The sequence below is a fragment of the Tympanuchus pallidicinctus genome, unplaced genomic scaffold (assembly GCF_026119805.1).
Source record: "Tympanuchus pallidicinctus isolate F22 unplaced genomic scaffold, pur_lepc_1.0 scaffold2, whole genome shotgun sequence".
Classification (NCBI taxonomy): Eukaryota; Metazoa; Chordata; class Aves; order Galliformes; family Phasianidae; genus Tympanuchus; species Tympanuchus pallidicinctus.
The window spans coordinates 51,822,941-51,837,289 of record NW_026294721.1 but is presented as its reverse complement, the minus strand read 5'-3'; the positions used below and the strand labels follow the sequence as shown (position 1 = coordinate 51,837,289).

The 14,349-nt window shown below is 44.6% G+C and overlaps 1 protein-coding gene across 2 annotated transcripts in view; it reads right to left on the bottom strand.

Moving 5' to 3' along the window:
* SGMS2 (sphingomyelin synthase 2) overlaps window positions 1–13,834 on the bottom strand; it is a 34,674-nt gene extending 20,840 nt beyond the window's left edge. The window contains exon 1 of one of the 2 annotated variants that reach the window (XM_052681783.1): window positions 13,746–13,834. The gene's annotated coding sequence lies outside the window, so the exon portion shown is untranslated. Of the gene's footprint in view, window positions 1–10,070; window positions 10,185–13,745 lie in introns of those variants that run through there. The other variant, XM_052681782.1, reaches the window with a different exon arrangement.
* Between the last annotated feature and the right edge of the window lie 515 nt (window positions 13,835–14,349).

The window sequence follows — 14,349 nt, the reverse complement described above, 5'->3', positions numbered from 1 at the left end:
ACACCGTACAGTTTGAAGTCATTGTGATGCAAATTTCCAATGCAATCCCATGGTCTTCCTCAAACTTGTTTAACTGTTCCATTAGCTCAAGATTCTCTATTAATAGAAGAAAATACTTTCCGCATTATGCTGACAAGAAAAAATATTTCCTTTTAGTTCTGAGTTAGTCATGGAAGACAGCACTTAAGTATTATGCACTTCAACACTTCCTTCTTCATTTTTGAATTTTTCCATGGATTCATGAATAGAACATGCATTTCCTTAGAACTATCTGTTCCTATGGCTGTCACGGCATCTCCCCACAACACTGGAGAGCACTGTTAAATAACATTCCTAGTGGATGGTAACAGCGGGGCCAGCAGGAGGAAGTTAACACAAGCATCACTGAAATGCTTTCTGAAACCTTTTACCAGTTTGCTATCCCCATATGAGGCACCTAACAGCAGGAGGAGAGGTGCTGAGAATACTACTAACGTGTTTTTATTGCTTCTCACAGAGCTATTATTTGCCTAAGAATAATACAAGCCTCTCTCCATTATTCCCTGCCAAACTGCAGCCTTTGATAAGAAGCATTTCCTATCCTCTAGCATTCCACAAGCCAGCACTGAACAACACTGCAGCAAGGAAATCTGTGTCTAGCTACTCATGAGGCTCGTATTCCACATCATGGTTTATCGTCTAAGCAGAGAGTGAGAAGCTAGCTTCTTAAAGCTTTTTAAAAAAAAGTTAGTGATGTTTACACTTGAATTCTCATTTACTAAATCCACAGGACTAAATTCACTCCTGCAAGAAAACCACTGAGTACCAGTCTTCTACACTGCCCCTGGGAAAGCCAACATTGGATTCTCCAATGGATTCCCCACAAGGTGAAAGGGGGATAAAGACCCTGAGACTGATCAAAGTGTTTGAGGAGACTTAGAAAAAACATATTCGCAACTATATTTCCAGGTCCAATCACAAGTGTTCACGTGAAGTTGTAGAGCTCTATAACTTCTGTCTAAATATTAAGCAAAGTGATTCAAAAAAGCATTTTAAAGCATTCCACTCCATGCCAGGACAGACGCAGCAACTACAACGTGACAAACATTAGCTGTAAACAGCTCTTTCTCTCCTCCTTCTCCACCTCCCCCCCCCCCCAAAAGAAAGCCACCCACACTGCAGAAGACAGGGCTGCAGCTGACAGAACTGTAGGTCATATCCAGGCTCACAGACTCATCAAGACAAGCAATGTTGTGCAGATCTGCCAAGTAACCATGGCATATAGGAAATTAGTGCTGAATCTCACCTGCATGACCAGTCACAAGGGGAAGAGCTAAGTGTTCAAATGGATCTAATTGAATCACTTAAGAGAAAGCAGAACTGGAGCAAGATCAGTATACAGGAAAAAACAATTATTATTCTGTTCTACCAACTCATGTCTTCTCAGGAGGGAAGAAATATCTGAATGTACATTGGTATTTCTGCTATGCTTCTGCATGAGTCTTCAAACATCCCAGATATGGCAAGAGACTACCATTAATCAGCAAGGACAGTTCAAGTACTAGCTTGGGACCAACCTTATAACCTTAGGACAAATCAACAATAACAAAAGAGAATTACTGTCTAAAGAAGAACCTGAAGGCTAGACACCGTAACGGCTTATATTTCAGAATATCATCAACACAGCACTAGATCAATCCAGACCCCTTGTACTGGTCTGGGCCTTAAAAGGTAGGAGCCTTTACAAGGGCTTGTACATCCAAGCCTCTACTGAAAACAGTTGCTGCAACAAGTGCTGTTGAGTGAGCATTTTTCAGACAGAGCCATCACACATGCTTCTGCTCTTCATTACTCTCCTTATGGAGAATAATAGTTTGCCCAAACATTGCCATCAAGGATGCCAATGCAACCTTCAGCATTCACACCCATTCTACAGAGGTAGCAAAGGGCATAAAGTGCTTCTTACGGACTTGATCTAAAACATGGGCCAAGCTAACTTCGACTGACAGTCACTATTTGAAGCTGTTGCTAGATTTTCAATTTCATCTTTAGTGCTCCAGTTATGTAACTGTAAAACAACCTGGCAAGGACAGTATCAGATACCTGAATACCAACCACAGTGCACGACGGACAAATTATCTTCACACTAGCAATTATGGTATTGCAAAGGAAACAAGAGCTCTAACAAAATTAGGAAGAGACCCATGCACATTTAACTACCACCCTAATACCTCAGAGCTGTTTTAACACATTGGCAACAGCTGGGGCAGCCTAAGACAACAGCGTAAAGCATTCTACACTCATCACAGCTCATGTGATCTCTTAAAATTGTTTTTATCAAGACAAGATAAAGGTGTGGGATTCTTCAGGACTTACCATACAAGCTGTCATCCACACGGGCATCTTTCATTCAATTGCAAGCAGAAATCACCCTGCAATACTAATAAATTCCACCCTACATTATGCTGCTCCCTCAAAGCAGCAGTAATAACTGAAGTGAGTTCCTCCAGGAAGACTGGGCCATGCAGCTGGAACTCATGCCGCAGGTCAACAACAATTTTGAACGGCATGAAATGCATTTCTATTTCCATATAAAGACAGTTGATCCTAAGTTCCTTTTGGGTAAGATCGTGGGATCTGCCTTTATTTTTTAATTGAAGGAATTAAGTTTGTTCAAAGGCCCAGAGTCAATCTATTTTTATTTCTTCCCAGTGTTTTGACTTCCAAGGTAGAAAACTTCTTCTGTTGGATGCCTTTAAAAATAACTAAAAGCTCTTTTAATAGCAAGCACACATAGAAAAAAAGTTTAAATAAGCCATCTGAAAAACATCTTCACATCACAAGGAATGCAAAATGCTGTACTGGCACAATATACAAACTTACAAAGCATGTTATCATTATGTATACAAACAATACAAAGTTAAATTTATGTAAAGTCCTCCAGAAATCAGCATCTGTGTGCTACATCAGCTGGACTGTCTCTTCTTATAACTTGCCAGATGACTTCCCATCTTTCAGCATCCCATTCAAGACAAAGAACACTGAAATCACAGTCAGTGTTAGTATTCAAGCAAATACTGGGAAACGAGTCAAACCTGAAAAGTCACTGATTTCCTTTCCTTTGGAAAAACACACATTGTGAGTGGCCTTAATTTCTGAAGTAGACTTAGATATCTTAGATATGCTGGCCATAAGCACAGAAGCATCTCATCTTCAGGGTAAAAGTCAGCTGCCAAAACAACAAGCATTTCATCCTACATTCCCAGTATGGTTATACTAAAGCATGTGCTGAAGAAAGCAGTACCATCTTCAACACTGAAATAGTTCAATCCAAACTGAGTAACTAACTATCCTACTCTGAAACAAAACTACTCAGAAAAAGGTCTCCATGTCTCAAAGCTTTCCCATGTCTGTCACTAAGATTTATGAAACTGGTTCAGATAGAATGAAGACCTGTTCACTTGTCTTTCTATGAGGCAGAAGCACAGGCACCGCAAACACACAAACTGCTCCCACATTCCACAAGGAATCAATCAAGGCAATCATCCCAAGGGCCCAGGGTCAGAATTCACTGTACAATTTCAGGGTGTTCAGCGAATATTTTACACACACATTTTGAGATACCCTCCAGCAAGGACTCCAGTTTTCACCAAGCCTCAACATTTGAGCTTCCAACTGAACACACTATAGAATGTGGCTACAATACGTAAATAGACTTTCCGCATGTTTTGTTTTTAGCAACAAGTGACCAAACTATAAGCTACCTAATGGCAGTCTAACATTTGCAGAGTAACACAACCCATTAAAAAGGCATTATGCATTTTCATAATGATGTTAAAGATTAATCAAGATGTAGTCATTTGAGCCAATTATGAGAACCCTAATTACAGCATTTCTCTCGCAAATGCCCTAATATTTACAAATACAAGCCTCCATAACCAACAACTTTCTTTGCATGTTACACAGTCCCGTTCTGAATAAACTGCATTGCTTCAAACATGTTCTAGGAAGGCTTGTGGTGCTAAACACTGACTACATTACAGGGGAGTACAGAGAGAGAATAAGAAATACACGCATGCACACTTCAAAAAGCTGCAGCTAAGAAAAAAAAATGTTTTAGAGTTTGGCCTTAATGCAACAAGACAGAACAGAGCACATCCTTTCTCCACTCCATGCCCACACCCCCAGAATCTCCTGGGGGTTTCAGCTTAATTTCATTTGACTAGTCAGTGCTGTATGGCTGGAAGAGAATTAAAGAGCCTGGAATCGAAGATGCTGAAGAGAAAGTTTAAAATAAACTGAGCCCCATTAAAAAAAAAATAAAAATAAAAAAAATCAGAAAAGTTGTAGAAGCATTTATCCTGCAGAGGGAAACCAAGTCAGATAGCTACTTATCTTGCTCTGATCATGCAGTGACAAGAATGCAGCGTACACTGCAAAGCAAGAAGCTGACTATGATCTGTTGAATAACTACTTTTTTTTTTTAGGGCAGTCCTCTATACCAATGAATTACACTTCTAATTCTAGTCATCATTATTATGTCTATTCGCATGTATAAGGACAGATTAACCAGATTTTAGGAACTGCATAGATGAAGCTAACCACCATGGTTACCACTGAAAAAGCTGTCCTCAGCAGAGGGTGCACCTCATTCAGTATCACAGCATGCGTAGCATTCAATTATTTGGTAAACACTGCTTAGACGATGAACTTTAGAACGTCTGCAAACACAGGACACAGCCTCTGCAGGGTACAGAAGCACACACCAGTAAGCTCTCTTGCTGCCCATGCCTAGATTTATTACAGAGCACATCAGAAGAACCAGTGCTGTTCATGTCCATTGCTTTGCAGCTAAACGGGGCAGCACAGCCCTTGCTCTCAAGACTGAAGTTCATCACGGAAGTTAACATTTCTGGAAAAACAGAAACTCTGAAGAGCTGTTTGCATGATTGCTTGTAGAAGTAAAATCAGGATTCCGACTATTTCAGACAGCATTCCTTCTCACAGGATGGAAAGAATCGCTTCACTTTGGAGGACCAGCTTGAGTTGCTAGCATATCTTCCCCACTGAGCAGAGTTGTTTGTTGTTGGCTTCCCCCCCAAATACAAATATGTAGTGAAACAAAGTAATTCCATGAGAACTCAGCAGACTGAACATCTGCACTTATTCAACAAGCAGATGAGCAAGTGTAACCTTGGTACTCATCAAATAAAGCCAAGTTTTCCAATCACAATAAGCCTTTACAAGACCAAGGTGGTATGCTGGAAGACAGGAATTAATTCTCATTAAGTAACATGCCCAAAACAGCATACAAATTCAGTGAAAACCAGTGAAGACAAGATGTGTTTTGTTGTTTGTTTCCCCCTTCCCCCCCCATTTAAGAATAGCACTGTTAAAAAAGGTTTCGTTACAACTGCAACACAGCATCCTTACGGATCAGTGCAGTATTATGAAAATAAGAAAACAAACAGGTAGGAATTTTGCCAGGGTCCTAACACACAGGAACTAAAAGTAACACAAACTTCCCAGCTACATGTGGCACTCTGAGATATTAATAGCTTCTATACACACCTGAAGTAGATTGGTTACTGGAAGTACAAGCTACTCTAAAGTACACCTACTGTTCTTAATTTCTCTCCACAATGAACAAAAGAAAAAAGGATGCTTCCAAAGTTTCCAGTTTTAAAGGCTTATTTTTACGTTGAAATTACAATACACAAATTTAAACCAGAATAACTGGCAGAGAATCAGATGACAGAATGCTACTATACTACATTAAGCATGTTCTCAGCAGTACTAAGACAGTAACACAGCATTCCAGCTTTTTAAAATGTCCTTTTGAGGCAGCGGCAGCGATGAGAACAGTTTGCTTCAATACAGCCTGTGTTCAGCCTCAAACTGAGACACGGGCAGTGGTACTTGGCACCCTTATAAAGCAGCTACAAACAGCAAGCGCCGTTTCCCATTCACAAGGTTGATGTGGGGGAAGGACAAGAATCAGATGAGCAGTGATTACTGTAGAAATTTATTAGAAATATCAACCAGGCATACAGTGTATCATGTCCTCCACACGGAAGGCAATTAAAACCGAGGCATGTCCGCTGTTTTCTCTTCACCAAGTTTTGCTCCTTAAAACAAGGAGATTCCGAACAGTTGCTCCACTAGCCATCTACCCAGCACATGAGCACACACGAGCAGGAACCGGGGTGTGTGCACAAGTAAATATTTTGCTGCTGTTATGTACATTTCACACCACTAGATGTGAGAAGCTAGTCAACTCTCCTCAAACAACAGTTTAAGATCTTAAGAGGCTTAGCAGGGTAAGAGCAAATGCTAAAAATACAAAGACAAAAAAACCCAGCTTACTTGAACCAGAATATAAGCAGTAAAAACAGATGACTTCTTAATAAAAGCATTTCTATGGATGCAGGTGTTCTATTAAAGAAATACTGAAGAGGTAACATGCCAAGACACTTGTAATAGCACTTCAATAACGGAAAAACATAGCCTTTTGCCAAAGGCTTGAAGCTAAATCTCAAAAGTTCATAGAACCACAGAAACCTAGAATGGCCTGGGTTGAAAAGGACCACAATGATCATCTAGTTTCAACACCCTGCTGTGTGCAGGGTCGCCAACCACCAGACCAGGCTGCCCAGACCCACATCCAGCCTGGCCTTGAATGCCTGCAGAGATGGGGCATCCACAACCTCCTTGGGCAACCTGTTCCAGTGCGTCACCACTCTGAGTTGAAGAACTTCCTCTTAATATCTAACCGAAATGTCCTGTGTCTCAGTTCAAGACCTTTCCCCATCTGGGTTCTAAACGGTTCCCTGCCAGAGACTTGATGGAAGCTGGACAGTCCTGCGCTCTGTTAAGGCTACAAAAGATTACAAATTCAACTGTACACACTTCATTTACAGATTCGGGATTTATTATTGCTACATCAAAATTAATTCTGAATGAATCCATTTTATGTTCAGTCATTCTTAGATAAATATCTGTAAATGCTCTGCAGGAGTTCAGTTTGAATCCGTTATGCTGATGCAACTTCCCAAAACATTCAGCACTGCGCCCAAGAGGCTCAGCACCTTTTCTCAAGGAGGAATAGGCTTACGACACAAGTCCACCTTGCTTTGGTAACCATAGACATGAAAACACTGCACTGCTTAGCGCGAAGCTCACTGTGTTGCCAAGGATCACAGAAAGAGAGTCAGCCTTAAGGAAATCCCAGTACACAGAGAGAAAAGGAGATAGAAGGCTTCAGCAGGGAGCAGCTAAAGGTTAACTCTAAAAGCAAGTGCTATTAAGACCCTGGTTGGTGCCAGCAAAACTCACCTTCTGGAAGTACCACAGGTCCACTGATAGCAACAACTGAGTTTCTGTTCACTAAGTCTATACAGAATTAGAGGGATTCCTTGAAAAAGATGTTATGGCAAACTAATCTAGATAAACTGAATGAAAGCAAGAGACCCGCTTTTTGCTCGATATCTGCAAGTGAACAGAATGCTCTTCTCTGCATTCAGACATGTGGGAAACAGTATTTTATCTGGACAAATTTCATGAATTCTATTGAGTTTTCCTGTGAGTTAGCCTTGGTCAAGAATTTCATCCTTTCAGATTTAGACCCAGTGTTTTATTAAGAACCACTGTATTTTCAATTATTAACTCAACAGTTCAGAACCTCTGACAAACTACTTAATTTCCTCATTCATAGAATAAATTAAAAGTAAATATTTTATTGCCAGAGGGACAACAACAGTAAAGCGGGAAGCTTACCTCAGGTACCATAAGCACGGCCTCAAGGCACAGCAATTCCCTTTTGTTAAAGGTACAGCATATGCTACCTAGAGGGCAATGAGTTTTGCTGAATCTGATTTGCTTTCAGAAAGGGCTTTTGTCCTATCAGAACTCAATAGCTACATCGGGGACTTCCAAAACCACTTGTAATCACCAGAAATACCATACTCTCTGTATTATGCATCCTCACACAACAGCTATTTGGGGCAGGAGAAGCAGCAAAGCAAGCACCCTGGCACAGGAGTCATCTGAGATATTAGGGTTTCAGAGCCTTACTGAAAAGTAGGATTCAGTACATTTAAGGAACGTCTTTTGAACAGGCGCAGATTACACAAAACAGAGCTATCTGTATTAGCTAAACCTTCCCCACTGGTAGGCCTTAAGATCTTCAGCATCTGCTAGGACAGCAGTGCTTTGGTGCCTGACATGCTGGTGTCCCGCAGCATCTTCTGGGACAGTGGTGTCCATGGTACAGACCATCCATCCTCCCAGCAGACAGATTGCTGCAGACAGTGGATCTAGTGTTGCACTAATCTTCCCAGCATCTGTTGAGACTACTGCAATACCATACCCATACTGAATAAAACCTAACAGCATCTGTATTGTACGCTCCCCACAAATAGCATCAAAGACCATTGTAGGTCAATAGCCCATCAAAATAAAAAAACAAATCCAAATTGTTACAAATAGCTGCATCTTCAAATTTGTTTTCTATGAGGAGACATTCATTTTAAAGCCTTCTTAAACATCTTCTCAACCTTGCAAGCAAAACTACACATTTTTGAAGTCTATCACTTGTTCCTTTTTTTTTTTTTTTTTTTTTTTTTTAAAACTAATCCTTCAAAATAGAAATCAGTACATCAGTTTTTACACTTCTATTGGGTATACAAACACAGAAGGTAAAATACTTTAAGTGAGATCTGTCATTCAGCTCCTCTACTGACAGGGAAAGGAGTTTTGTGGCTTTTTCTTTAAATTGAAACAGAAGTAGGAAGCCTTTTATAACACTACATACATGACCCTATACTCCCGATGTCTTCTTAGAGAGCAAGTTTTAAATTCATTTGGAAAGTAGCTCAGGAAAACAGGATTGTTAGAGCCAGACCATGACTTTCATATCTTACACCACTAATCACAAGGCGCTTTCATGACCTAAGAAATAGATGCCCATCAACATGCCAGCCATAGCTCATTATTTAAAATACAGAGGTACATAAAGTTACTCTGGATTCAGACTACCAGCCTGAGAGTAAGAGGAAAAAAGAAAAATAAATCAATTTTCACCCACCTCAAATTCTCATTTTCCCCATTGATTTCTGTTTGAGCTCACTTCAAGGACAGTCCAATCTCATTAGGGACCTTTATCTACAAACCACTGTCATCACCTTACAATTTTACTCAACTTGCCTCCCTCCTCTACTTCGACTTTCCTCAAATACCTTTGTGACTGCACGTTACACATGGTATTGTTGAACATTTTTCAGAAGGACTGAGACAAGCGTGTTTTCGATTACACCTTTCCCTACTGAAAATCAAAGTAAGTCCTATGCCAAAAGAAAAAGATGCAAGTAATTGCATTGATCTCTACAGTAAAACAAGCCCTCAATCAGCTAAGTTAAAGCTTCATTTAAAAAGTAATGAAAAAACGCCTACTCAAATAATAGCCATACAATGCATTAAAAACGAACACTAAATAATTCAGGCTTTCTGCAAACCAATTTAATAAATACACCTTGGAGTAAAACTCGGTAAGCCCCGCACATTCTGAAAAGCAGCATACATTGAGACGCGTATAATAATCAGACATTCACCTGCGTAATTAACAGCTGTTAGCTCATACAAAGCTCAGTAGCTCAAGGAGGGAGATCTACATTGAATAGGCGTCCTTTAGAAAAGGAAGAGCAAACAAACGGTTTAAACAGAACAGCTCGTCCACATTGTATTCTAGGATTTGTTTACTTAAGCCTGCCCAGAAGATGAGCTACTTTTCACACACATTTTGAGCCAAGCCGAAGCCTGAAGCCACGCAAGGCCGGTGGAAAAGTACCGTGTCAACCCGGCAAGAAGTGAAGTTCAGCCGCGCTTCACGAAGTTGAAGCCTGGCTTCGATGGAGCCAGCATCGGCCAGACTACAGCCGCGCACCTTTATACCGTTACGAACGTGCACCGAGCCCGAACCTCGCAGAGCTGCAATCAGGCAATCCCAAGCCCTCGGTCCTACGGGGCGGGCACTCGCAGCCCTCTCCAAGCACTCAGTTTCGGCCGTAAGCCGGGCGCGCCGCCTGCACACGTACCTCCACGAGAAACCCAGGCGGCGGGCGCTCTCCCTGCTGCCGAGGGCCTTCGGCACAACGCACCGGGAGCGTCTCTCCGCTGAGCCGCACGCAGGCGGCAGCGCAGATTCGGGTCCGCGCCTCGCTCCTCCACCTGTGCCGCTCCCAACTGAGCGGAGCGGCGCCGCGGGCACTTCCCCCTCCGGAGGCGGCTGCGAAACTCGGGGCTCCGCCGGCGGCCGGACACTCCCACAGCGGGCAGCGGCGGCGGGAAAGTTCGCCGCCCCTCCGCCTTCTCTTTGGGCTTCTCCTCCCCGGCCGAGCGGCCCGGCGCCGAGGGCGTCAGGGAGGCGGCACTCGGCAGAGCGGCCCCGCCGCCGCCTCAGCGCCGCCGCGGTCGGAGGCGGCTTCGAGGCGGCGCGCGGCGGCCGTTGCCGCGGCCGTTGCCGTCGGCCTCATGCTCGCCGTTCGCCCCCGACATCACTCGGGCGCCCGCCCCATCGCCGAGCGGTGACTCACCGCGCCGCGGGCCGGAAAAACCGGCGCGGCCGCCGCCCGGCCCCCGCGCTAACGGTAGTGGTGTGGCGGCGCCGCCTCTGCGCGCGCGCGGTCCCCGCACCGCCGCGCCGGGAGGGACGGGCGGGCCCGGCGGCGGCCGCGGGGAGCGCGGTGCCCCCGCGCCTTCGGGGAACGGCTCGGCCGGAACTCTGGCTGCCGGCACCCGGCCCGCCGAAGGCCGAGTGACGCGGAAAGCCCCCGCTCGGCCACGCTGGCGTTAAAAATAAATAAATAAATAAACCAATCCACATCATTCTGTTGGGAGCCTTCCAGCGCGGCAGGCATGTGATCGGTGGGGGCGGGGGAAGCGGGCGGCTCGCCCACACCGAAACCGGCGCTGGCCGCGGCGCACCTGAACTGCGGCCACTCAGCTCCGGCAGGCAGCGGCCACCTGGCCCAGGCGGCCTGCCCCGCCGCACGGCCGCACCCGGCAGCGGATTTTAGACGTTCCCCTCTGCAGGCCTAACGTGAGCGGCGTGTTACGAGATAAGCAACGTACGCAGACCGCTGCTGTTCCGTTGCTACACGGACACGCGTACACCTGTGGCAACGAACGGAAGAATCCTGCCATGTATGTCACAGCGATCCTCATTACCACCTGCTCTGCCACTCGCTGCCCTATCACCCACTTCCTGGGCAATGCATCCTTCAACCAGACCTAAAGGAACACCAGAGGCTGTGCGGGGAGCAGGGGGCTGCTCCTAATTCCTTACAAAGACACGTGCCCAAGCTTAACTGCGTACTTAGTTGCAGGCATCTTAGCAGAGGCAGGTTTTAACTGAAGATGATATACAACGGCTGACAGATGGAGTAGCAGAACACAAGCTACAGTTATGGGAGTAAATTATATGCGTTTTGTTTTGCTACAGGTAAAGGCATCAAGCAAATTCTAGATAGCGGGTTTTTTCCTGCCCTCCTCCTACCCCAACTTTCCCTTATTAAATTCCAAAACACTCTTTAAAAAAAAGGACAGAAGGAAAAAAAGGGAAAGGCTACTAGCCGTCATTCAGAATAGTTTAGATATACATGAAATGCTGTTCTCACCTTAGTTCAGAACATTATTCTTTGAAGCACCGTACCTGGGAGTGGAAAAGTGAACATAGTTAACCCCGTGAAAGCTGCCCATCCCATCCCTGGGTTGAGTACTGCACAGCTCAGCCATGAGGGGTGCACCCAGGAAGGGGAGCCTGGTATCAGCACCTACTGCATGGCAGGAGTCTTACTCTCAAGGCCTGCTGCTATACAAGGGGTGTGTTTGTACAGTCACAGAACTCAGCGGAGAAGTTAGCAGCACACTTCTTGATCATTATTGGATAGTAACGAGACCGCTTTCAAAAAGGTTCTTTTCAGAATGCAAGTTTGCCCAAGGAGATTGTGGATACCCCATTCCTGGAGGCATTCAAGGCCAGGCTGGATGTAGCTTTGGGCAGCCTGGTCTGGTGGCTAGCAACCCTGCACAGCAGGGGGGTTGAAAATAGATGATCATTGTGGTCCTTCTCAATCCAGACCATTCTATAATTCTATGAAATAAGGAGGAAGAGAACTTCAGTCTTTCAGAACGATGGAATAGTTTTATGAGGGAAACTGTACTCATAAAAGTTCTGTGAGGAGATCAAGATACAGATCATGTCCCCTCCTGCCCTAATCTAATGGGGTTATACGGTGATAAGAAAGTGGAGGGAGGGGGAAGAGAAGGGGGGGAGGAGAGTTTTGAGAAGAAAAATCACTGTTCTATTTCATTTGGAACAAATCCAGCATCTTTTTCATTACTGTTTATTTTTTATCTTTCTCATGAGATCAGCAGGGATATTATTGGAAACAGTAATTCTATAAACGAGCACAGCCAGCTCGTGCATTAAAGTTCTATTTCTAAAGAGACACCCAGGCAGTTTTCAAAGGCTGCTACCACCAGAGCCCTGCTTAGCACTGTGTGATGCAGCTGGGCCTGCAAGAGGGAGATCAAGGGGCAGGGCAGGAGTAAGAACCATATAGGAATTTCTAGTTCAAGCTAACCTTACAGTTTATAGAAAGAGTAAACACCAGTACGAAATGAGAAAGCCTACTTGCATACCTAAGCTGCAGCAGACATCTACACACAAGGCAGACATGCTAAAGAGATACACAGTTCTTCCCTATCAAAGTAATTTCAGAAATAGTGAGTTGTATGAACGTACACATATTCTAAATTCACATGTATTTGTAGCCTTTGTTAGAGCTGCATTAAGGGCAGATTGAAATGTACAGCTATTCCACATGGATGTCTCCCCCCACAAAGAGTCCCTTATAGTTCATGTTCATTTTTCTTTAACTAGCACATAAATGAGGGTAGTCCTGCAGACTGCTTCCACAGAGGACTGACACCACATTCCAGACCCCAATTCTCACTGCAGCCTCCTATCTAGAGAGGTGGGAGTTAAGACTCCTGCCCCAAAACAGATGAGGCAACTCCATAGTTATTATTGCCAGTCAATTATGAAATAATAAAATATGCTAAAGCCAAACACACATGAAATATCAACTCCCAAAGAGATTCTTCAACAGCATATGCTCAGAGTACTGAACAGCGCTTCACAAAGTAACTCTTCAAGTTTAGAGACGTGCCACTTGTCAGAGAGGGGAGGAGTTCTCAGTTCCCAGGTAGTTTTTGTTTAATCAGTTCACTAGTTCCTCCTTATTACAAAGGGCTTTAGAACAGAGGAAAAATACCACCACCACCACCACAACATACCTTGCCTTAGAGGTTCACCATTAATAAATCACTATTTTTTGAGGGGCAACCAAACAAGCAGATAAGCTACAAGGACCGTAAGAGAAGTGTTCTCAGCGCTATTGCCCAAGAATAGCAGCTCAGAAGCACCCCACTATCACAGCCCGGACCGTAGGAAGCAACCGGCAACCACACATCCAGCTGCTCCACTAACAAGCCGCCCCCAGCGAGCCAGAAGAAGCCGAACCCAAATAAAAGAACACTACTACCCACTGCAAAACAGCGGAGTATTAAGGTAAACACCACCAAGCGCACAAACTTAGAGTTAACTCCAATTAACTCCAGCGCAACTAAGCAAAGCCAGCTACATCTACTCAGAAGCCTCAGAAAAGCCCCCCAAAAGCAAAGCAAGCAACATACTCCAAACTCACCCGCGGCCTCATGCTGCAACCCAGCCGCCCCGCCGCCCGGCCCGGCTTTCAAAGGAGGCGGCAGGCGCCCGCCGAGCCGGCAGCGGGGCGGGGCGGGGCGGTGCTCTGCCCGCAGGTGCTGGGCGGGCTCCGGGCGGGGCTGGGCCGGGCCATGCAAAGCGTGCCGCGGGCAGCCCTCGGTTGGTTGGCTACAGTTCTTCGTGTGGTTTGTGTGCCTCGAAGATCGCCGTGCTGGCTTTTCTCATTACCCAAATTAACGGAGCAGAGGCGCTGCGGTTTTACTAGGGTTTTCAGGAGTTTATACGTTACCGACAACGTCCTTGTGTAATTCTGGGGGGAAAATAAGTGCTGAAGCTTTGCTTGAACTCACATTCCCTACTAAAGTACGTAGGAAACTGAAACACTGATTGAGGGTGACAGCGATCTTCTTAGAAGCAAAGCAAGAACAGGCAAAAACAAATAACAAAACCTTTGTGTTCCTTTCTCAGCATTTCAGGTACAAAACCAGAAAGAGCTGTATCAAAAAGTTACACTGTTTTATTTTCTTTTTCCCTTTGGAATCTCCCGTGGTTTTTGTTTGTTATTTTCCTCTTGTTTTGGGTGG